Source organism: Triticum urartu, chromosome 3A (assembly GCF_056163025.1).
Source record: "Triticum urartu cultivar PI428250 chromosome 3A, HENAU_Tu73, whole genome shotgun sequence".
In the NCBI taxonomy this organism is placed as follows: Eukaryota; Viridiplantae; Streptophyta; class Magnoliopsida; order Poales; family Poaceae; genus Triticum; species Triticum urartu.
Window position 1 is genome coordinate 107047733 of NC_141875.1, and position 25266 is coordinate 107072998.

The window sequence follows — 25266 nt, forward strand, 5'->3', positions numbered from 1 at the left end:
CTGACATACTTGAGAGGCTCAACACACATGAGTTTCAACTTTCTGAGAAAAGAGATATCTACGGTCCAAACTATGGGCGAACTCATGCCTTGAAGGCAAAAGCTGTTTCCTCATCTGAAGAAGAATCTGACAGCAGTTCTGATGATCCTGAAGACATTGGAAGGGAACTTGCAATGCTTGTGAAGAAGTTCCAAAAGTTCACCAAGAAGAAAGGCTTCAGAAAGTCTTCACGATCAAGCTCAAGGAATGATGAAGCCTCTGCTCATGACTACAAGAAGAAAACATGCCACAAGTGCAAGAAAACTGGACACTTCATCTCTGAGTGTCCACAGTGGGACATTGAGAACAGAAGGAAGAAGAAGAGCAAGGAATATGACTCTGACGACAAGAAGAAGAAGAAATACTCAAAGTCTTCTTCCAAGTCTTCCTCAAAGTCTTCATCACACAAGAAGAGCTCATCTGGCAAGGCACGTGCGTTTGTTGGCAAGGAAATGGATTCTGAGGAGGAATCCGCTTCTGAGGAGGCAGAGGTGGAGTCTGAGGAGGAGTCTGATTCTGGCATTGCAAGTCTGGCTACAGCATACGTCGCCAAGTCCATCTTCAACACTGAAGACAATAACTTCATCACCGACACCGATGCAAATGACAAGGACGACTCCACTCCTACCTACTGCTTCATGGCACGCGGTGCCAAGGTAAACACACGCACTACTCGCTATCAAACATCCAGTGACGATGACTCTGATTGTGATTCAAAACCCAGTTACAAAACACTTGATAAAATTGCAACTGAACAACAAAAGGCCATGGAACATATTCAAAAACTGTTAGACAGAAGCGATGATCTGTTGGGTGCTGAAATGACTCGATCTGAATCCTTAATTGAAGACATAAAAAATCTTCACGTTAAGTATCGGGAACTTGAAGATCGTCTTGATACTCTCTCAACAACTCATGAAAAGCTTTCCTATGATTATCTTCAAAGGAAGCAAGAACTTGAGAAATTGAGAGCGGCTCATGAAGATCTTCAAAAGGAAAACGAGTCACTTCGTGCCGAACAGATCAGTTCCGCTCAGGAAGGATTTGAACCACCATGTCTTAAATGCATTGAGCGTGATAATGCTACTTCTGTTGCTGAATGTTCCACTGCTACTGCTGTTGCAATATCTTCAACGGTTGATGTGGTAACTAACCCCTCTGCTGAGGATACCATTGCTATTGCTGATGAGAATGCTAGGTTGAAGACATTGCTTGAAACAGGGATGTACAAAAGTCTTAAAGGACAGCAGACATTATGTGATGTTCTCAAGAAGCAGATTCTGAACCGAAACCCTAGGAAAGAGGGTGTTGGGTTCGTAAGGAAAATAAATGCAGATGGCTCTTACTGGAAACTTGAGCAGTACCCCAAAACCAAGTGGGTTGCTGCAAAGGAACCTTTAGGAGATCCATCCAATTTATCTGGCTTCACTTGTGCTAACCCAATTATCATTGATGAATCCTTTGATGCAAACTATATACTGTTTAAGAATCAGAATGGTGAAGTGTTTGCCAGGTACATTGGTACTAACTGCAGGAATGGACTGCCTATGAAGAAGATCTGGGTTCCGAAAAAGTGTTTGGAAAATCTTCCTGTGAATGTCTTCATGACACCTCACTTGAAGAAGACAAACCTCAGACCAAAGGCTTCATACGGTCCAAAGGCTTCATACAAACAGAGGACTCACCTGAGTCACACTAACGCAAATGTTTTGCAGGGAAACCATACTCAGGCATATGAATATGAGAGCGGTTCATCAAACCGTCATGTTCATATGACCAAAAATTATTCTGCTTATTCTTATGAGTACTATTGTCCACCTGCAAGACTGTTTGCTAAGGCTTCAAAGCCAAAATTCTCAGATGCTGCACTTAGACTTATTGCTTCTAAGCCACCCTTGAAGATGTGGGTGGTTAAGAAGGCTTAACTCTCTTTTGCAGGGAAAGGTCTCCAGCAGAAAACCAAAATCTTCTGACGCTATTGCTGGGGACCTTAAAAATCTTGTAGGGCGAAAGATAAAATGCCCGAATGGCATCATTATGTACTTCGTTCCTGAATCGCATGCTACTCTCCCTATTAGTCCTAATCTGGATCTAAGCTTTCATAACCCACTGGTTCGTCAAATGTTTTTGCTTCACAATTCTCTTCGTGAAGCCTATCCCCCTAACTGCACTGTAGTGTACGACACCAGCGTCTTCAAAGTCTTCAGAATGGATTATTGACAGTGGATGTACAAATCACATGACTGGCAAAAGAAGCCTTCTTATGGACTCAACCTTACGTCCATCTGACAAGAGCCACATCACATTTGCTGACACTGGTAAAAGTAAGGTATTGGGTCTAGGTAGAGTTGCAATCTCAAAGGATCAACACATGGATAAAGTCATGCTTGTTGAATCCCTTGGCTTCAACTTAATGTCTGTCTCAATGCTCTGCGATTTGAACATGATCGTAATGTTTGGAAAATATCGTTGTCTTGTACTAATGGAATCTGACAAGTCTCTAGTGTTTGAAGGGTATTGAAAAGATGATCTGTATGTGGTAGATTTCTCAGCAGGGCCACAACTTGCAGTATGTCTTCTTGCAAAAGCTTCAGAATGCTGGCTTTGGCATCGGAGGCTTGGGCATGCTGGCATGAGGAACCTCCACACCCTTGCGAAGAAGAAGCATGTCATAGGCATCGAGTGCGTCAAGTTCAAGAAAGATCACTTATGCGGTGCCTGTGAAGCAGGGAAGATGACGAGGGCAAAACATCCCTCGAAGACAATCATGACCACTACTCGACCCTTCGAACTGCTTCACATGGATCTTTTTGGTCCCACTCACTACTCAACTTTTACTACTACTGCTTGCCTCTATGGCTTCGTTATTGTTGATGATTATTCTAGATATACTTGGGTGCACATAATTCTTTACAAGACTGAAGTGCAGGATGTCTTCAGACGCTTCGCCAATCGTGCTATGAACAATTACGGCGCCAAAATAAAGCACATCAGAAGTGACAATGGCACTGAATTCAAGAACACTAGCCTTGATACATATCTTGATACCTTAGGCATCACACATGAATTCTCAGCTCCGTACACGCCACAGCAGAATGGCGTCGTCGAACGCAAGAACAGAACACTCATTGAGATGGCCAGAACGATGCTAGATGAATACAAGACTCCAAGAAAATTCTGGACTGAAGCCATTGACACTGCATGCCATACAATCAATCGTGTTTATCTTCACAAGCTTCTGAACAAGACACCTTATGAACTCCTTACTGGCAAAAAGCCTAATGTCAGTTACTTCAGAGTATTTGGCGCAAGGTGCTGGATCAAGGACCCACATCACACCTCAAAATTTGCACCAAAAGCACATGAGGGTTTTATGCTTGGATATGGAAAGGATTCGCAGTCCTACAGAGTCTTCAATCTCTTTCATTACAAAGTGGTTGAAACAGTGGATGTGCGGTTCGATGAGACAAATGGTTCATAAAGAGAGCAACTGCCAAATGTGCTAGATGAGATTCCAGCTAGTGAATCAATCAAGCTAATGGGAACTGGAGAGATTATACCTTCTGAAGCTCATCCTGAAGAAGAACTTATCATCTCAGCACCTGATCAACATGAAGACAATGCTTAGCCTGAAGACATTCCTCCCAACAACAACACAGATCAGCAAGAGCAAAGTCTTCGCCCTGTACATCCTCATGTTGCCAATGAAGTGCAGATTGAAAGAATAATTGATAGCATCAATGCACCTGGTCCACTCACTCGTTCAAGGGCAACTCAGCTAGCAAATTTCTGTGGGCACTTCGCATTCATCTCAATATCAGAACCCAAGAAAGTTGAAGAAGCCTTCATGGAACCTGAATGGATTCAAGCTATGCAAGAAGAGCTTCAACAGTTTGAGCTGAATAATGTATGGGAACTGGTTAAGCGTCCTGATCCACGGAAGCACAACATAATAGGCACCAAATGGATATACCGCAACAAGCAAGATGAGCATGGTCAAGTTGTCAGAAACAAAGCTCGTCTCGTTGCTCAAGGATATACTCAAGTGGAGGGCATTGACTTCGATGAAACATTTGCTCCTGTGGCTAGGCTTGAAGCCATATGCATACTGCTGGCCTATGCAAATCATCATAACATACTTCTATATCAAATGGATGTGAAAAGTGCCTTTCTCAATGGCAAGATTGAAGAAGAAGTGTATGTTGCACAACCGCCTGGCTTTGAAAATCCAAAACATCCTGACATGGTATACAAGCTCAACAAGGCACTATATGGCCTCAAACAAGCCCCTAGGGCCTGGTATGACACACTCAAATACTTCCTGAAGAGCAAAGGCTTCATACCTGGTTCCCTAGATCCCACTCTTTTCACGAAGACATATGATGGTGAACTGTTTGTGTGCCAAATATATGTGGATGACATTATCTTCGGCTGCACAAATCAGAAGTACAGTGAAGAGTTTGGATATATGATGCAAGAGCAATATCAGATGTCCATGATGGGGGAGCTGAAGTTCTTCCTTGGTCTTCAAATATGACAACAACGCAATGGCATTTTCATATCTCAAGAGAAGTATCTCAAAGATTGCCTGAAGAAGTTCGGTATGCAAGACTGCAAGGGCTTCACAACACCAATGCCAGCCAAACATCATCTGGGTCCTGACGACAATGGTAAAGAGTTCGATCAAAAGGTATACTGCTCCATGATTGGTTCTTTACTTTATCTATGTGCATCTAGGCCAGATATTATGCTTAGTGTTTGCATGTGTGCTCGATTTCAAGCGGCACCAAAGGAGTCGCATCACTTAGCTGTGAAGCGAATTCTTCGATATTTGGCTCACACCCCAACTCTAGGATTATGGTATCCAAAGGGCTCAGAGTTTGATTTGGTTGGATTCTCGGATGCTGATTATGCTGGTGACAAAGTTGATCGCAAGTCTACATCAGGCACATGTCACTTTCTGGGACGATCACTTGTATGTTGGTCTTCAAAGAAGCAGAACTGTGTATATCTCTCCACTGTTGAATCTGAATACATTGCTGCTGGATCTTGCTGCGCTCAGCTTCTTTGGATGAAGCAAACACTCAAGGACTATGGCATTCATCTGAAGCAAGTGCCACTGTACTGCGACAACGAAAGCGCCATCAAGATTGCCAACAACCCAGTTCAGCACTCGAAGACAAAGCACATTGAAATTCGTCATCACTTTCTCAGAGATCATGTTGTGAAGGAAGACATTGATATCATACACGTCAACACTGAAGATCAATTGGCAGATATCTTCACCAAGCCCTTGGATGAGAAGAGGTTTTGCAAGTTACGGTGTGAGCTAAATATCCTGGAATCCTCAAATGTCCTGTGATCAGGCACACATCCTAACCCCTGTGCATATTGATGACTTAGATGTGCAACACACGAAGTGAAGTATATCTTCAATCAATGAAGACATACATTCTAAGTGTGAATACATTAATGTGGAATTTGACTTCGGAGCGCCACGATAATTGTGCGCCGTGTCTGGGTCTAATACTTCCTATACGGTGGGTAACGCCACCACCAAACGTTCCATTTTGAAGTATTTCACTCATGGCGTTACCTTGCAATGTCTTCACATTTGATTTGGCTTCGAACTCAACATATTTTCATGATTATCTTCACTATGTTGACTATAGATATATATACATATGCTAGTGTTCTGTCCTCTACAGCATTCACTTATAGCTATGTCTTCGTGTTGAATCTTTTGAACTAAGTGAATGTGATCAGACCCCAAACTTCTCTATGCTTTCTATCTCAAACTCTATCTCTCTAAGTCATATGCATTCTATTGAAACTGTCGAATGTCTTCACTGCGTCCTTGTCAGCAGAAGATATAGAGACAACCATAAAGTCCATTTTCAATGCTCATTCCTCCACATAAAATCCGGAGAAGCAGGAACGACCGCCCGACAATCCAGGCGTGCGTGGGACGTGGAACAAACCCCAAACTTCCGCAAATTGGCCACGCGTTCCTCAGATGCGAATCGCCAGGGGCACCTGAGTAATAGCGCAGTGCCGCCCCTGTGCCTATAAATTTACACTTACCGCGGTCATTATCTCTTTCTTCCACCCTCACACGAACCCTAGCACCACCGCTAGCTCTCGACGACACCGGTGACGAAGCGCTTCGTTGCCGCAACCTCTCCGATGCCGTCTTCACGCCGACCGCGGACATCGTCCTCTCCGCCGTCGCCGTAGGTCTCCTCCGTCGCCAAGTTAGGGCACGGACGAGTGAACTGCTCGGCCTCATCTCTCGCTTCGTCTAGCAGTTCCAAGTGTGGTAAATAGAACTTCTTTCTACAGCTCCTTTTGATCCCATGGTTCTGTCACTTTCTACCATAAGAAGTTTCTATTCACACAAGTTAGATCACTCTCAATCTGCATCTCATAACATGCCTAGTATAGTCACTTGTGCTTCATGAAGTAGTTAGATTCCTCACTTGTACTGATCTATGGGTTCATACAAATCTGGAACCAACTTCTTTTCTATGAGTGAATGTCTTCGCACGATGAGGTCACTGTCTTCTAAACTGATTTATCTTCAAAATCTTCTGAGAATGCATATGACCTCTTCCCCTTCCCTCGCACCTTAATGCTGTCACAGGTACATGTCCGTGGGAGAATCCTTCGGTTCTCATAGTCTGCATTCATTTGCAGAATTCCTACAGCATCACATAAATTCTCCTGAAGCCAGTTCCTGTTGGTCCAGCAAAAGAAAGCCTTTGAAGACTTTGAAAGTTTTGAAGCCTTTCACGTTAGAGTTTATGGCTTCAGAAGCAGCAGCAGCAAGGAAGGGGGGCAGACAGCGACGTGGAGGAACTTCCAAAGATCTGCCTGAAGACCTGGCAGATATGTATAAAACAGATCCTGAAGAGAATTATGGGCAGCGCAAGACCCGAATCCAATGGATTCGACGCTACTGGGAAGAACAATGGTTCAAATACCGCTTCACAACCCAAGAGTATGCTGAGAAAAGTGCCATCAAAAGACCGTGGGGAGACATCTTATACAAGAACCTTGTACCCAGGTCCAGAGATGAAGCTATTGCCCAAAGCTTCTATCCATGCATGGTTCGTGGGCCACAGCCTGATGATGCACATCCGTCGTCACTACTCTGGTGTCGTGACGACAATCTGTTCAAGCGCAACTTCCAGTTTGCCCAACAATCAGCGAAGCAGAACAAGAAGAAATTTGGGTTAGACTTCAACCCTAGTCCCTCCGCATCTAGGGCTGATGGCACACGCGACGCAGAACCCAATATCATCGGTCCGTATGCCAACCTTGAGGGCCTCATCACCCGCATCTTAGTCCAAGGGACTGCCGTGAATGACCCTCCAGCTGACTCTGAGTCTGATGAAGCTCCTGCTGTACTGAAGCCAAAGCAGTCGAAGAAGACAAAAGCATCAAAGCTGGCCCCTTCACCAAAAATCTCAAGGGCGAAGCCATTGGCAACTGCACCTCCTAAAGACAGTGTGCAGTCTGAAGACGTATCCCGCGTCTCCAAGCCCCAGAAGGCCAAGATGCCTCAGCCACACACCGGCAAAGAGCTCACAGCTGCTGACATTCTGCGCAGAGAAGCCATAGATCTGTCAAGTGATGAAGATCTTGGAGATGACGCTCTCGAGCAGCTCATCAAGAGCAAAGAAGAAGCTGAAATCTTCAACAATTTACCTCTCTTTGATGTCGCCATCATCCACAACTTCATCGACGAATGGTTTGCCACACCAAACATCAGCTTCGAAGATCTGCAGCTGCCCGTTGGCCTCAGCGTCGCCTTCCAAGGAGCTATTGCTTCAGAACTTGCAATTGCCCAGCGCATTGTTGAACTGAAGCAGAAAATTGATCATGAAAAAGCTCAGTTCAAGAAGTATATGGCCAAGCTCAGCGTACAAGAAGTGAAGAGCTTCAAGATCATGTTGCACGAACTAAAGGAAAACTTTCTGAAGAAGCATGCAGAAGCTCAAGGTTCGCGGGAGCGAATGAAGACTCTTGCAGACAGATGTGTGCATGCCTACAATGAGGCCGAAAAGCGCAAGGCACTTGGGCGTCCCGGCATCGACCCCAGGATGGCCGCGAAGAAGAAGAAGAAGAAGCCTGCTATTGCTGAACCAGAGGCACCAAGGCAAGAAGCAGTTCCAATTGTCTTCCCAACTGCAACGACTGGCTCGAAGCCAAAGAGCCGGTCAACCGCTTCAGAGCTCAAGAAGACGTGAACTGCAGAGGCTGAAGCTAGGAAGCGGAAACATACCGAAGCCTCTCCTTCTGCCCCCACTCAGAAGAAGCGAAAGATCAAGAAAGCTCGGGCTGCTCCCACAGAGCCCTTGATGGTTGAACCCCTTTCTGTCGTCCATCCTGACGCAGAACGACAACTGACAGTTCATGAGCCTGCTTCCACAGAGGCTCCTGAAGCTGAAGACATACCAGCAGCCGACCCCATCGCTGCTGAAGACATTGGTCATCAGGACAATGTACAAGATGATGCAGCCCTTCCTCAGTATGAACATAGCGAACTCATCAGCATTGGTCGTCCTCTGACGCCAATTGCACAAGATGCGTCATGGGCGGATCACCCTCAAGAGGAAGAAGACTTTGAGGCCCAACCCACTCCAACCCCACAGGCGTCGTCTGCATTCCGCAGGCTTCGCAAAGGTCCAAGGCCTCAAGTCTATGCTGAAGACATTCCGGCTGCATCAGCCGAAGAAAATGAAGAAGTACCACAAAATCCTACTCCCCCGCTACACCATGAAGCAGTTCTCCAGGAGAACGTGCCTAAGTCTGACCCTCCAGCTAGTCGAGTGGAGGCTGAAAATATTGAGGCTGCCACAACCAACACTGAAGCCAATGTGGAGCCCTCCCCACCAAAAGCTTCAGAAGACAGTGAAGCTACTGATCCAGACACTTCTGTTCCTGAGTCTGCTGCAAGTCCTCAATTTGATTACCATGTTGAGCACATGCCTCATGTCAAGAAGCCAGTCCCACGGCTGCCGAGGTTCCCAGGTCCTGTATTAGCTCCTGGATCCTTTAACATCAACAGCTTCAAGGCAGATAATACATTCTTCAACAGCTCCAAGAACCCCTATTCAAGGGAAAGGATTTCATCAGATAGGTTCTGGAGCTATCCTCAGCGTAGCTACTATTCATGCATCCTATACAACCAAGGTCGCATCTTCCCGCACAAGCGCCTTGATGTTGAAGCCATTGCTGGTCTGCCCTGTTTAGAGGAAGCATTGGATTGCTTCAAGCAAGTGGGTCTGCTGCAGTTTGTAACTCATGAAGAGCACTGGAACGAAGAGCTTCTGCTGCAATTCTATGCCACCCTCCACATCAAAGGATACAACAGAGATCCGAAGACTTGGGCCCTGGAGTGGATGACCGACAATGTCCATCACGAAGCCAATGCATTTGATATCATTGAGCTCACCGGCCTGCCCACTCCTGGCGAATTCTTCGAGGAAGGTTGTCCACTACACACTGAAGCTCTTGAGAGCATATTCCAGAGGCCTGAACCGAATATGAGTCAGATGCTCTCAATGATGAAGCCATTGCCCCACGATGCTCCTTATCCAACAGAGTTCTTCGTTGAAGACTTTGAGTACCTGCCCAGAACCATTTATCACATTATCCGACGGACTCTCTGGCCTATCAAAGGGCACTCTCCAAATGCCAAGATCGAGGGTGCAATGAAGACTCTGCTGTTTTGTATCCTTCATGGCAAATGCTTCAACGCACAGGACTTCTTCATACGCCAACTAGCTGCATCAGGCTCAGATTTACTTGGTTTGAAGTTCTATGCTCCTTGGGTAATGAGACTGATCAAGCTTCACTCTGCGATCTCATATCAGCCCTCAGCCCGCAACCATCGGATCTTCTTGCCAGATGTGGATACCTCTGCTGAAGCTATATATCCTGAGCCTGCCAAGCAACCTTTGAGTCTTCAGAATGCAGAACACCAGAGCTTCACTCAGAACGATGAAGGTGTTGAAGCCATCTCCAGGGTGTATCCTTTGGCTGGCACTACACGTGCGCCACACCCTGCTTCAACTGAAGCCACTGACAGTGCAACTGCTTCCAGACCCAAGAAGCGCGCTCGTGTTCTCAATGACCGAGAGCTTCTTGTGGCCCTTCATCAAAAGCAGGATAGGCATCATGACTGGTTGAAGAGACAGATGAAGAGCCTCTTGGTGGATGTCAATCGCATCCGAAATCTTGCCACCAAGAACGCTTTCGTTGCCCATGAAACCTGTCGCCGCACATGGAAAGGGCTGTCAATGATATGTACTGAAGCTGAACTTGAAGAGGATGGCTTCACTGAGCAATTCAAGTTTGACACCACACCTCCTAGAAGGGCTGTGATGCGAAGCACACCATCACTTGAAGACTCTGAGTTTTCTTCATCTGCTGCCACAGTCACTGCCAGAATCATTGATGAAGAAGATGATGCTACCTCACCTCCACCTGCTTCAGCACCTCCAAGCTCTTCTGCACCGCCAAACACCTCCAACGACCCTGCTGCTCCTAGGAATGAGTAGACACTCTATGTCTTCAAACCTTTTTGGTCCTTGCTGACAAAAGGGGGAGAAGCATATGGGTTGATAGTCTTCAAGCGGGTCCATATGGGAGGGTGCTCTATGTTTTGTTATATTTTGCTTCGTGCTTACAACTCTTGCTTTACATTTGGTTCTTATGAGTTGTAGCACTTAAACCAGATGGTCGTCTGCTACTTGTTTGCCACCCTGTTTTGCGAAGATAAATTCCGCACTTATCTCATTCTGCAGACGTCCATTTTCCATTATGCATGTCATTATCTTCACATGCATAGTGGATTGTCATCATAAGCTGAAGAGGATCTCCACAAGTACAACCTGCCATGTGCATTTGCATTCCAAAAGCAAATTAACTTGTATGCACATCTTCAGGGGGAGCCCTTGCAACTTATGAAGACAATTCCTTATCCTTTACAATTTCACAGACTATATTCCCCGTTGAAAACTTCAACTAGTTTGTCATCAATCACCAAAAAGGGGGAGATTGTAAGTGCATCTAGTGCCACCCCTAGTTGGTTTTGGAGTATTGACGACAAACCTAGTTAAGGGACTAATGTGTTTGTGAGAATTGCAGGATAACACAGGTAGAAGTCCCTCATTGATTCGGTTTTACTACCAGAGATGACCCCTAAAAATGTATGAAGACATTGAAGTCAAAGGTGGTATATGAAGATATTCACATTGAAGACTATGACAAAAGAAGACACGTTATGAAGCCTATGGAGCTCGAAGACTTAGATCTTTCATAGTTCTTTTTATTTTGTGTTGAGTCATAGGAACCACCGTACTGATGGGGAACGTTGCAGAAAACAAAAATTTTCCTACGGTTTCACCAAGATCCATCTATGAGTTCATCTAGCAAGGAGTGATTGGATTGCATCTACATACCTTTGTAGATCACGCGCGGAAGCGTTCAAAGAACGGGGATGAGGAAGTCGTACACGACGTGATCCAAATCACCGAAGATCCTAGCGCCGAACGGACGGCACCTCCGTGTTCAACACACGTACGGTCAGCGCAACGTCTCCTTCTTCTTGATCCAGCAAGAGGGAAGGAGAGGTTGAGGAAGATGGCTCCAGCAGCAGCACGACGGCGTGGTGGAGATGGAGCTGTAGTACTCCGTCAGGGCTTCGCCAAGCGCTATGGAGGAGGAGGAGGTATTGGAGAGGGAGAAGGAGGCAACCAAAGGCGTGGATGAAAAGCCCTCCTTCCCCCACTATATATAGGAGGGCCAGGGGGGCACCGGCCCTAGGAGATCCAATCTCCTAGGGGGGCGGCGGCCAAGGGAGGTTTCCCTCCCCCCCAAGGCACCTATGAGGTGCCTTCCACTAGTGGGACTCTTCCCTTTTGTGAACCCTAGGCGCATGGGCCTCTTGGGGCTGGTGCCCTTGGCCCATGTAGGCCAAGGCGCACCCCCTACAGCCCATGTGGCCCCACCCGGTGGACCCCCGGGACCCTTCCGGTGGTCCCGGTACAATACCGATAACCCCGAAACTTGTCCCGATGGCCGAAATAGCACTTCCTATATATAATTCTTTACCTCCGGACCATTCCGGAACTCCTCGTGACGTCCGGGATCTCATCCGGGACTCCGAACAACATTCGGGTTACTGCATATACATATCCCTACAACCCTAGCATCACCAAACCTTAAGTGTGTAGACCCTACGGGTTCGGGAGACATGTAGACATGACCGAGACGACTCTCCGGTCAATAACCAACAGCGGGATCTGGATACCCATGTTGGCTCCCACATACTCCACGATGATCTCATCGGATGAACCACGATGTCGAGGATTCAAGCAACCCCGTATGCAATTCCCTTTGTCAATCGATATGTTACTTGCCCGAGATTCGATCGTCGGTATCCCCATACCTCGTTCAATCTCGTTACCGGCAAGTCACTTTACTCGTACCGTAATGCATGATCCCATGACCAGACACTTGGTTACTTTGAGCTCATAATGATGATGCATTACCGAGTGGGCCCAGTGATACCTCTCCGTCATACGGAGTGACAAATCCCAGTCTTGATCCGTGTCAACCCAACAGACACTTTCGGAGATACCCGTAGTATACCTTTATGGCCACCCAGTTACGTTGTGACGTTTGGTATACCCAAAGCACTCCTACGGTATCCGGGAGTTACACGATCTCATGGTCTAAGGAAAAAAATACTTGACATTGGAAAACTCTAGCAAACGAACTATACGATCTTATGCTATGTTTAGGATTGGGTCTTGTCCATCACATCATTCTCCTAATGATGTGATCCCGTTATCAATGACATCCAATGTCCATAGTCAGGAAACCATGACTATCTGTTGATCAACGAGCTAGTCAACTAGAGGCTTACTAGGGACATGTTGGTGTCTATTATTCACACATGTATTACGATTTCCGGATAACACAATTATAGCATGAATAAAGACAATTATCATGAACAAGGAAATATAATAATAATGCTTTTATTATTGCCTCTAGGGCATATTTCCAACAGTCTCCCACTTGCACTAGAGTCAATAATCTAGTTACATTGTGATGAATCGAACACCCATGGAATTCTGGTGTTGATCATGTTTTGCCCTAGGGAGAGGTTTAGTCAACGGATCTGCTACATTCAGGTCCGTATGTACTTTAGAAATCTCTATGTCTCCATCTTGAACATTTTCACGAATGGAGTTGAAGCGACGCTTGATGTGCCTTGTCTTCTTGTGAAACCTGGGCTCCTTGGCAAGTGCAATAGCTCCAGTGTTGTCACAGAAGAGTTTGATTGGCCCCGACGCATTGGGTATGACTCCTAGGTCGGTGATGAACTCCTTCACCCATATTGCTTCATGTGCTGCCTCCGAGGCTGCCATGTACTCCGCTTCACATGTAGATCCCGCCACGACGCTCTGCTTGCAACTGCACCAGCTTACTGCCCCACCATTCAAAATATACACGTATCCGGTTTGTGACTTTGAGTCATCCAGATCTGTGTCGAAGCTAGCGTCGACGTAACCCTTTACGACGAGCTCTTCGTCACCTCCATAAACGAGAAACATTTCCTTAGTCCTTTTCAGGTACTTCAGGATATTCTTGACCGCTGTCCAGTGTTCCTTGCCGGGATTACTTTGGTACCTTCCTACCAAACTTACGGCAAGGTTTACATCAGGTCTGGTACATAGCATGGCATACATAATAGAACCTATGGCTGAGGCATAGGGGATGATGCTCATCTCTTCTATATCTTCTGCCGTGGTTGGACATTGAGCTGAGCTCAATTTCACACCTTGCAACACAGGCAAGAACCCCTTCTTAGACTAATCCATATTGAACTTCTTCAATATCTTATCAAGGTATGTGCTTTGTGAAAGACCTATGAGGCGTCTTGATCTATCTCTATAGATCTTGATGCCTAATATATAAGCAGCTTCTCCAAGGTCCTTCATTGAAAAACTCTTATTCAAGTAGGCCTTGATGCTGTCCAAGAGTTCTATATCATTTCCCATCAAAAGTATGTCATCTACATATAGTATGAGAAATGCTACAGAACTCCCACTCACTTTCTTGTAAACGCAGGCTTCTCCATAAGTCTGCGTAAACCCAAACGCTTTGATCATCTCATCAAAGCGAATGTTCCAACTCCGAGATGCTTGCACCAGCCCATAAATCGAGCGTTGGAGCTTGCACACCTTGTCAGCATTCTTAGGATCGACAAAACCTTCCGGCTGCATCATATACAATTCTTCCTTAAGGAAACCATTAAGGAATGCCGTTTTGACGTCCATTTGCCATATCTCATAATCGTAGAATGCGGCAATTGCTAACATGATTCAGACGGGCTTCAGCTTCGCTACCGGTGAGAAAGTCTCATCGTAGTCAACCCCTTGAACTTGTCGATAACCCTTAGCGACAAGCCGAGCTTTATAGATGGTCACATTACCATCCGCGTCTGTCTTCTTCTTAAAGATCCATTTATTTTCTATGGCTCGCCGTTCAACGGGCAAGTCAGTCAAAGTCCATACTTCGTTTTCATACATGGATCCTATCTCGGATTTCATGGCTTCTAGCCATTTGTCGGAATCCGGGCCCGCCATTGCTTCTTCATAGTTCGAAGGTTCACCGTTGTCTAACAACATGATTTCCAAGACAGGGTTGCCGTACCACTCTGGTGCGGAACGTGTCCTTGTGGACCTTCGAATTTCAGTAGGAGCTTGATCAGAAGTATCTTGATCATCATCAATAACTTCCTCTCTAGTTGGTGCAGGCACCTCAGGAACATTTTCTTGAGTTGTGCCATTTTCCGGTTCAAGAGGTAACACTTCATCAAGTTCTACTTTCCTCCCACTTACTTCTTTCGAGAGAAACTCTTTCTCCAGAAAGAATCCATTCTTGGCAACAAAGATCTTGCCTTCGGATCTGAGGTAGAAGGTATACCCAACAGTTTCTTTAGGGTATCCTATGAAGACGCATTTTTCCGACTTGGGTTCGAGCTTTTCAGGTTGAAGTTTCTTGACATAAGCATTGCATCCCCAAACTTTTAGAAACGACAGCTTAGACTTCTTCCCAAACCATAATTCAAACGGCGTCGTCTCAACGGATTTCGACGGAGCCCTATTTAAAGTGAATGCGGCAGTCTCTAAAGCATAGCTCCAAAAAGATAGCGGTAAATCGGTAAGAGACATCATAGATCGTACCATATCTAATAGAGTGCGATTACGACGTTCGGACACACCATTACGCTGAGGTGTTCCAGGCGGCGTTAGCTGTGAAACTATTCCACATTTTCTTAAGTGTGTGCCAAATTCGTGACTCAAGTATTCTCCTCCACGATCTAATCATAGAAACTTGATTTTCCTGTCACGTTGATTCTCAACCTCACTCTGAAATTCCTTGAACTTTTCAAAGGTTTCAGACTTGTGTTTCATTAAGTAGATCTACTCAAATCATCAGTGAGGGTGAGAACATAACGATAGCCACCGCGAGCCTCAACACTCATTGGACCGCACACATCAATATGTATGATTTCCAATAAGTTGGTTGCTCGCTCCATTGTTCCTGAGAACGGAGTCTTGGTCATCTTACCCATGAGGCATGGTTCGCACGTGTCAAATGATTCGTAATCAAGAGACTCTAAAAGTCCATCTGCATGGAGCTTCTTCATGCGTTTGACACCTATGTGACCAAGGCGGCAGTGCCACAATTATGTGGGACTATCATTATCAACTTTACATCTTTTGGTACTCACACTATGAATATGTGTAGCATTACGCTCGAGATTCATTAAGAATAAACCATTCACCATAGGAGCATGACCATAAAACATATCTATCATATAAATGGAACAACCATTATTCTCGGATTTAAATGAGTAGCCATCTCGAATTAAACGAGATCCCGATACAATGTTCATGCTCAAAGCTGGCACTAAATAACAATTATTAAGGTTTAAAACTAATCCTGAAGGTAAATATAGAGGTAGCGTGCCGACGGCGATCACATTGATCTTGGAACCATTCCCGACGCGCATCGTCACCTCGTCCTTTGCCAGTCTCCTCTTATTCCGCAGCCCCTGCTTTGAGTTACAAATGTGAGCAACTCCACCGGTATCAAATACCCAGGAGCTACTACGGGTACTAGTAAGGTACACATCAATTACATGTATATCATATATACCTTTTGTTTTGCCGGCCTTCTTGTCCGCTAAGTATTTGGGGCAGTTCCGCTTCCAGTGACCACTTCCCTTGAAATAAAAGCACTCAGTCTCGGGCTTGGGTCCATTCTTTGGCTTCTTCCCAGCAGCTTGCTTGCCGGGCGCGGCAACTCCTTTGCCGTCCTTCTTGAAGTTCTTTTTACCCTTGCCCTTCTTGAACTTAGTGGTTTTATTCACCATCAACACTTGATGTTCCTTCTTGACTTCTACCTCTGCTGATTTCAGCATTGAAAATACCTCAGGAATGGTCTTTTCCATCCCCTGCATATTGAAGTTCATCACAAAGCTCTTGTAGCTTGGTGGAAGCGACTGGAGGATTCTGTCAATGACCGCATCATCCGGGAGATTAACTCCCAGCCGAGTCAAGCGGTTATGTAACCCAGACATAGTGAGTATGTGCTCACTGACAGAACTATTTTCCTCCATCTTACAGCTGAAGAATTTGTCGGAGACTTCATATCTCTTGACCCGGGCATGAGCTTGGAAAACCATTTTCAGCTCTTCGAACATCTCATATGCTCCATGTCTCTCAAAACGGTTTTGGAGCCCCGGCTCTAGGCTGTAAAGCATGCCGCACTGAACGAGGGAGTAGTCATCGGCACGTGTCTGCCAAGCGTTCATAACGTCTTGGTTCTGTGGGACGGGTGGATCACCTACCGGTGCTTGTAGGACATAATCTTTCTTGGCAGCTATGAGGATGATCCTCAGGTTCCGGACCCAGTCCGTATAGTTGCTGCCATCGTCTTTCAGCTTGGTTTTCTCTAGGAACGCGTTGAAGTTGAGGACTACGTTGGCCATTTGATCTACAAGACATATTGTAAAGATTTTAGACTAAGTTCATGATAATAAAGTTCATCTAATCAAACTATTCAATGAACTCCCACTTAGATAGACATCCCTCTGCTAGTCATCTAAGTATAACATGATCCAAGTCAACTAGGCCGTGTCCGATCATCACGTGAGACGGACTAGTCAACGTCGGTGAACATCTTCATGTTGATCGTATCTTCTATACGACTCATGCTCGACCTTTCGGTCTTCTGTGTTCCGAGGCCATGTCTATACACATGCTAGGCTCGTCAAGTCAACCTAAGTGTTTGCATGTGTAAATCTGTCTTACACCCGTTGTATGTGAACGTTTTGAATCAAACACCCGATCATCACGTGGTGCATTGAAACAACGAACTGTCGCAACGGTGCACAGTTAGGGGGAACACTTTCTTGAAATTATTATGAGGGATCATCTTATTTACTACCGTCGTTCTAAGTAAACAAGATGCAAAAACATGATAAATATCACATGCAATCAAATAATAATAGTGACATGATATGGCCAATATCACATAGCTCCTTTGATCTCCATCTTGGAGCTCCATGATCATCTTGTCACCGGCATGACACCATGATCTCCATCATCATGATCTCCATCATCGTGTCTCCATGAAGTTGCTCGCCAACTATTACTTCTACTACTATGGCTAACGTGTTTAGCAATAAAGTAAAGTAATTTACATGGCGTTTCTCAATGACACGCCGGTCATACAAAAATAAAGACAACTCCTATGGCTCCTGCCGGTTGTCATACTCATCGACATGCAAGTCGTGATTCCTATTACAATAGCATGAACAACTCATACATCACATATATATCATTCATCATTCATCACAACTTTGGCCATATCATATCACAAAGCACTTGCTGCAAAAACAAGTTAGACGTCCTCTAATTGTTGTTGCAAGTTTTACGTGGCTGAAGTAGGGTTCTAGCAAGAACGTTTTCTTACCTACGTGAAAGCTACAACGTGATTTGTCAACTTCTATTTACCCTTCATAAGGACCCTTTTCATCGAATCCGCTCCAACAAAAGTAGGAGAGACAGACACCCGCCAGCCACCTTATGCAACTATTGCATGTTAGTCGGTGGAACCGGTCTCACGTAAGCATATGTGTAAGGTTGGTCCGGGCCGCTTCATCCCACAATACCGTTGAAGCAAGATAAGACTAGTAGCGGCAAGAAAGTTGACAACATCTACGCCCACAACAAATTGTGTTCTACTCGCGCAAGAAGAACTACGCACAGACCTAGCTCATGATGCCACTGTTGGGGAACATTGCAGAAAACAAAAATTTTCCTACGGTTTCACCAAGATCCATCTATGAGTTCATCTAGCAACGAGTGATTGGATTGCATCTACATACCTTTATAGATCATGCACAGAAGCGTTCAAAGAACAGGGATGAGGAAGTCGTACACGACGTGATCCAAATCACCGAAGATTCTAGCGCCAAACGGACGGCACCTCCGTGTTCAACACACGTACGGTCAGCGCAACGTCTCCTTCTTCTTGATCCAGCAAGAGGGAAGGAGAGGTTGAGGAAGATGGCTCCAGCAGCAGCACGATGGCGTGGTGGAGATGGAGCTGCAGTACTCCGTCAGGGCTTCGCCAAGCGCTATGGAGGAGGAGGAGGTATTGGAGAGGGAGAAGGAGGCAACCAAAGGCGTGGATGAAAAGCCCTCCTTCCCCCACTATATATAGGAGGGCCAGGGGGGCACCGGCCCTAGGAGATCCAATCTCCTAGGGGGGCGGCGGCCAAGGGAGGTTTCCCTCCCCCCCCAAGGCACCTATGAGGTGCCTTCCACTAGTGGGACTCTTCCCTTTTGTGAACCCTAGGCGCATGGGCCTCTTGGGGCTGGTGCCCTTGGCCCATGTAGGCCAAGGCGCACCCCCTACAGCCCATGTGGCCCCACCCGGTGGACCCCCGGGACCCTTCCGGTGGTCCCGGTACAATACCGATAACCCCGAAACTTGTCCCGATGGCCGAAATAGCACTTCCTATATATAATTCTTTACCTCCGGACCATTCCGGAACTCCTCGTGACGTCCGGGATCTCATCCGGGACTCCGAACAACATTCGAGTTACTGCATATACATATCCCTACAACCCTAGCGTCACCGAACCTTAAGTGTGTAGACCCTACGGGTTCGGGAGACATGTAGACATGACCGAGACGACTCTCCGGTCAATAACCAACAGCGGGATCTGAATACCCATGTTGGCTCCCACATACTCCAGGATGATCTCATCGGATGAACCACGATGTCGAGGATTCAAGCAACCCCGTATGCAATTCCCTTTGTCAATCGATATGTTACTTGCCCGAGATTCGATCGTCGGTATCCCCATACCTCGTTCAATCTCGTTACCGGCAAGTCACTTTACTCGTACCGTAATGCATGATCCCGTGACCAGACACTTGGTTACTTTGAGCTCATAATGATGATGCATTACCGAGTGGGCCCAGTGATACCTCTCTGTCATACGGAGTGACAAATCCCAGTCTTGATCCGTGTCAACCCAACAGACACTTTCGGAGATACCCGTAGTATACCTTTATAGCCACCCAGTTACGTTGTGACGTTTGGTATACCCAAAGCACTCCTACGGTATCCGGGAGTTACACGATCTCATGGTCTAAGGAAAAAAATACTTGACATTGGAAAACTCTAGCAAACGAACTATACGATCTTATGCTATGTTTAGGATTGGGTCTTGTCCATCACATCATTCCCCTAATGATGTGATCCCGTTATCAATGACATCCAATGTCCATAGTCAGGAAACCATGACTATCTGTTGATCAACGAGCTAGTCAACTAGAGGCTTACTAGGGACATGTTGGTGTCTATTATTCACACATGTATTACGATTTCCGGATAACACAATTATAGCATGATTAAAGACAATTATCATGAACAAGGAAATATAATAATAATGCTTTTATTATTGCCTCTAGGGCATATTTCCAACACGTACTGTTAAGTGGGGTCCAGGAGAAGCAGTTAGAATGACTGAAGTGATGCCTAAACCAAAAACCTATGTCTTCGAGTGAAGACAATGAGAGCGAATCTTGTCCAGAGCCGGACAAGTCAGCTTTGCTTGTAGCCCAAGTAAAGTTGCCATGAGAGTTTGAAATCTGACCGTTGAGACACGTGTCAGTTCCTTAGTGACCCAGGGTCATTTCGGACAAATCAGGTCGGGTTGCCAAGTGGCTATAAATAGCCCACCCCCTACAACCATAAACGGTTGGCTGCTCAGATTTCAGTGCATGGCTTTTGTCGTTGGAGAGCAACCCACCTCGAAGCCTTTGAGAGAGAGAATTCCTTGCGAGGATAAAGCCCTAACCACCCAGAGCCAGAGTAAATTGGGCATCACTTAAGTCTTCTTGTCTGAGTGATCTCAAGACTTATTTCACTTGAGGACTGTGCATCCTCCAGACGGTTAGGCGTCGCGTTCAGAGCATCCAAGAGACATTGTGGATTGCCAGTGAACGAAGTCTGTGAAGGTTTGGGAGTCTACCTTGAAGACTTACCAGAGTGATTGGGCGAGGACTATGTGACCTTAGCTCAAGGAGAATATGGTGAGGACTTGGTGTCCTGAGCTGCGTGTTCAGGACTGGGTGTCCGGGACTGTGTGTCCTAAGGTTTAAATACCTAGCCGCTCCAACCAGACGTACAGTTGTCACAGCAACTGGAACTGGTCCAACACATCATTGTCTTCAACGAGTCACTGGTTTCATCTTCACTTCCTTTTACTTACTGTTACTCATTGTGAAGCCATTGCATGCTTGCTATACCTTTTGTCTTCACAACGTAACTGTATGATTTGTTTGGCTTCATAACTTCTTCCTACCTGATCCTTATTACACTGCAGCTACTTGTCATTGTGCTTTCACTCTATTGAATACTTGACCATGGCTTGCCTAGTGTAATCTAACTTCCGCTGCATAGTGATAGGCTTATCTCTACTGTTTGTCTTCATAACTTCCACGTTTTGAAGACTTTCATAAAAATCGCCTATTCACCCCCCCTCTAGTTGATATAACGCACTTTCAGAGTGTTAGTTTTTGCCACCTCATTTTTGCATAGGAGAACAAAGTGGATGACACTTGATGGGTTCTCACACACTTATCTCATCTCTCTTTTTGTGGCTAGGAGGACTAAGTTTTTCTCTCTTGGCGAAGAGGCGCTCAATTTTAGCTTGTGGCTCTCACTTTATTTTTGGTGGATCACTCTCTCACTAGAATCTTCACAATGGGTGGATGCTTGCTTATCGGCGATCACTTGGCTTGATAACATTGATCGAAACACATATTCCTTGCCTTTCATCTTGAAGCTATAGTAGTTGGTCCGTCCGTTGTGGATGACTCCACGGTCAAATTGCCAACACTACTAGGGAAAAGCTTATACACAGACGCTTACTAGTAGCGCGGGTTTATACCCCTCGCTACTACTACTTATTAGTAGCGCGGGTTTTTATCCCTCGCTACTACTAAGTTGATAGTAGTAGCGCAGATTTTTAACCCTCGCTACTACTAAGTGGTCTCTGCCGTGCCCCCGAGACATTGCCGTAGTAATAGCGAGGGTTATAAATCTGCGCTACTACTTTATGAATAGGTGTAGCGTAGGTCAGATGCCAACGCTACTAGTATATTCCCACACCACCCATCCCGATCCACCCCACTAACCGTCCCACTCCACCACTGTTTGTCTAAAAAAAACACCCAACCCTCGACCCAGATCCCCTTCCACCTCCTCTCTTCTCCCGATTCACCCCTCGTCTCCCTCCCATCTCACGCCGCCGCCGCCACCCACCACCCCGGCGACCTCCCCACCGGCGATCCCCAGCCTCTGCACCCGCGCACGCGCCGCCTCCCCCAGTGCCCCGCCCCCCTCGCCGTCTCCTCCGGCAGACGGGGTCAGCCCCGTGGCGCCAACGTCTCCAAGGTTGGAGATCTCGTCCCCTTCCTTTCGTTCCTTAGCTCTGTTGCATTTCGCCGGCGATTCTGAAGCGTTCGTGTGCTTGTGCTCAGGCGGAGCTGAAGGAGTGGCTGCCCAAGGTGTACGAGGTGAAGGACCCCAACTGCATCTTGGTGTTCAAGTTCCGCACCCACTTCAGAGGCGGCAGGTCCTCCAGATTCGGTCTCATCTAGGACAACCTCGAGTCCGCCAAGAAGTTCGAGCCCAAGTACCGCTTCATCAGGGTATGAATCGGTTCTCCCTCGTTTCTTCTACACATGGAGCTTCGTTTCATTGTCTCTTCTAGATGTGCGCTAGTATTTGGTTACACTGTGGTCACCCATTGGTCGAGATGTAGTAATTTGTATTGATCTAACTGAGGCTTCTTATTCTCGGTGAATTTTATGCTGCTCACTTAGGCTTTGTTTGATTCGAGTTAGATAACTAGGTTTGCTTTCATTTTATGTTTCGGAAGTAGCATGATTAGCATAAGTTATTGTTTGCTAGGTGAAGATAGTCAGCAGTAGAAAATTGGAATTTAGAACAGCTAGTAATTCTTGAGGACCAGCTACACGCGCGCGCCGGAGGAGGACGCTGAGAGGCGCCGCCGCCACAAGGAGAAGCGGAGGGCCCTGGCTAAAAAGACGCCCTCCGGCGTCGCCTGCTGCTACGGCAGTGAAAATTCGATGCCAAATCACACCTGATGGCCGATGTAGTGTCTGCACTAGGAAATGGCTGCTTATCATGCGATGTCTGGGGGATTCCTGCGCGGATCGACCCACGAACTCGCCCGCTGTGGAGGTGGCTCTTGTGCCAAAGCTCGATGCTTTGGTACTGGGGCCGTGGGATTTGTTGCTTCGTCTCCTCCAGATCAGTGATGCATCCTGTTGTTGATGCTGTGTAGGTAGTTTTCACTAGTACCTACATGTGTAGGCACCGTGCCTTTCTGTGGAGCAGTCAAGGTCTTTCCATTATTGGGTAGAGCAGTGTGTCATATAGGTGTCAAGCTGAACACCAAGTTGGGATGTGTGTATGTAATTATCACGGTTGCGTGTTTAGGTTGGCAATTGACTCTGGCCAGACAAATGCATGTTGTCGTGCAGCGTGTGTCGAAACAATCATGATTGTATGTTCTTGTACTTCTGTAAGCTTAGTGCTTTGAAATAGGACGCTACAATAGAGCTTGGGTTTGGGCGTACGCCTTATTGTTTCTTGAAACAATAGGCAGATGATTAAAAAAAAATCCAAACACAGAATTCATGATTTTCAGGCAAAGATGGACGCGCACTGGAACATGTATGAATGGATTTTGTTTCTGTTCATTTTCATTTTCATACTTGATTATTGTTTGTCCATCCCAATCTAGCTTGTTGCAGTGTCACTTGGCATACACCTAAAAGGTCAAACCCTTTTTAGGGAAAAGAAGGTCAAGCTCTTGATAGAACATGAAAATGTTGCTTTGTTCTTCAATCTTAATTGCTAATTTCACTATCTGCTTCTGATTGTCATATCTGTGAATCACATGGATTTTTAAATGCTTGGTCATGTTCATTATGTTGGTCTGTAGCACTAACACCTAGTTTAACACAATCACTTAGTTTTGGTTAATGTTGATCCTCAGTATTTTTATTGTTTGCTCGGCTGAATTAAACTTGTTATGAGTCAATCTACTGCTTCAGTGGCGGTGCTAGAACAAAACCCTATGGGGCCAATTTCTACAAAAGCTTCCACACTTGATGGAGTTTGGTGTGTATATGAGCATATGAGCATGGTGGCAATGTTCCCAAAAACCTGTGATGCCAATTGACCACACAGCTCATGTAACACCAACACTTTACTGCTTTCAAGTTACTGAAGGCTTGCAAACACTTGATGAAAACAGTGCTATTCTTGGCACATTTTCCTCCTGTTGCATCTTGGCTTTTAACCTTGTTTTTCTATGTGCAGCGATCTCTTGTTAATAGAAATCACTCACTTTTTTGTTTTCGTATATTTATTCCTGTAGCTACTGTACAACACAACATGCAAGGAAATATATGTCTGCTGAAATTTAATTTTATTTGTTCTTTGCTCTTTACAGAAATCTTGGATTCATAAATGGGAGAAGCACATAAGGGAGAAGAAGATGATTGCAAGGATGGAGAGGGAGCAAATCATTTGGAGGGATAGAATGCCACTGTTTGGTGTTTTTATGCATTTTTGTTTGCTTTCAACTGTGTTTGCACTAGCTGGGAATAAGTGACTAGGCAATAAGTGTAGATGTATGGATATGCTCTAATGCTCCTCGTTTACTATAAATCTTTGATTTTGAATGATGTGGAATGCTGCTGGTTTATTACAAATCTGGGCTTGTTTTAGTTGTTAGAATTGTATGCATAAAATGGAATTGATGGATTTTTTTAATTCCTAATTAGTTAGTAGTAGCGTGGGGGTGAAATGGAGCGCTACTAGTATTCATGATACTAGTAGCGGCTACGTGTGGTACTATAGACGCGCTACTACTATTTCGTTAGTAGTAGCGCGGTTGACATCCGCGCTACTATTAAATTGTTAGTAGTAGCGTGGGCTACTACTAACATTTAGCTGTAGCGCGATACTAGTAGCGCGGGTACCCGCGCTGCTAGTAGCCAATTTACCCGCGCTGCTAGTAGCCTTTTTCCTAGTAGTGCAAGGTCGTCCCAAGAGAAGGTGGCGCACCGACATAGGAACTACATCACACTCCAAGGTGTCCTCGTAGGCGCCAATCTTGAAAGAAACTTGCACCGTATGCTCCACTTGAATTGTGCCGGAGTCGCTTAGCCATTGCACCTTGTAGGGACGAGGGTGCTTCTTCTTGACCAATTGGAGCTTGGAACATAGCTCCTCGCTTGCCAAGTTGTGACAACTTCCTCCGTCGATGACGACCTTCACGGAATGCCCGTTGATGCCAGCCTTTGTGTGGAAGATGTGGCACCGTTGGTCTTCATCTTGATGGTGTTGGAGCGTCAAGACTTTGGAGACCACGAGAGAGGGACTTGAATCATTGTCACAAAACACTTGATCATCTTCATCTTCGTTGACGCGCCGGTGCATGGCCACGTGCTCAAGGGCTTCCATTTCTTCTTCACTCATCGAGTCATAAGTGCCATCATCGTTGAAGATCATAG

General features: G+C 45.8%; 1 long non-coding RNA gene across 1 annotated transcript; it reads left to right on the forward strand.

Annotated features, from left to right (window-relative positions):
• The first annotated feature begins 21840 nt into the window (after positions 1-21840).
• LOC125548082 (uncharacterized) lies at positions 21841-24432 on the forward strand. Its single transcript, XR_007300894.2, has 3 exons — positions 21841-22108; positions 22195-22365; positions 24201-24432. It is a non-coding gene; the product is annotated as an uncharacterized LOC125548082 (long non-coding RNA).
• The last annotated feature ends 834 nt before the right edge of the window (positions 24433-25266 follow it).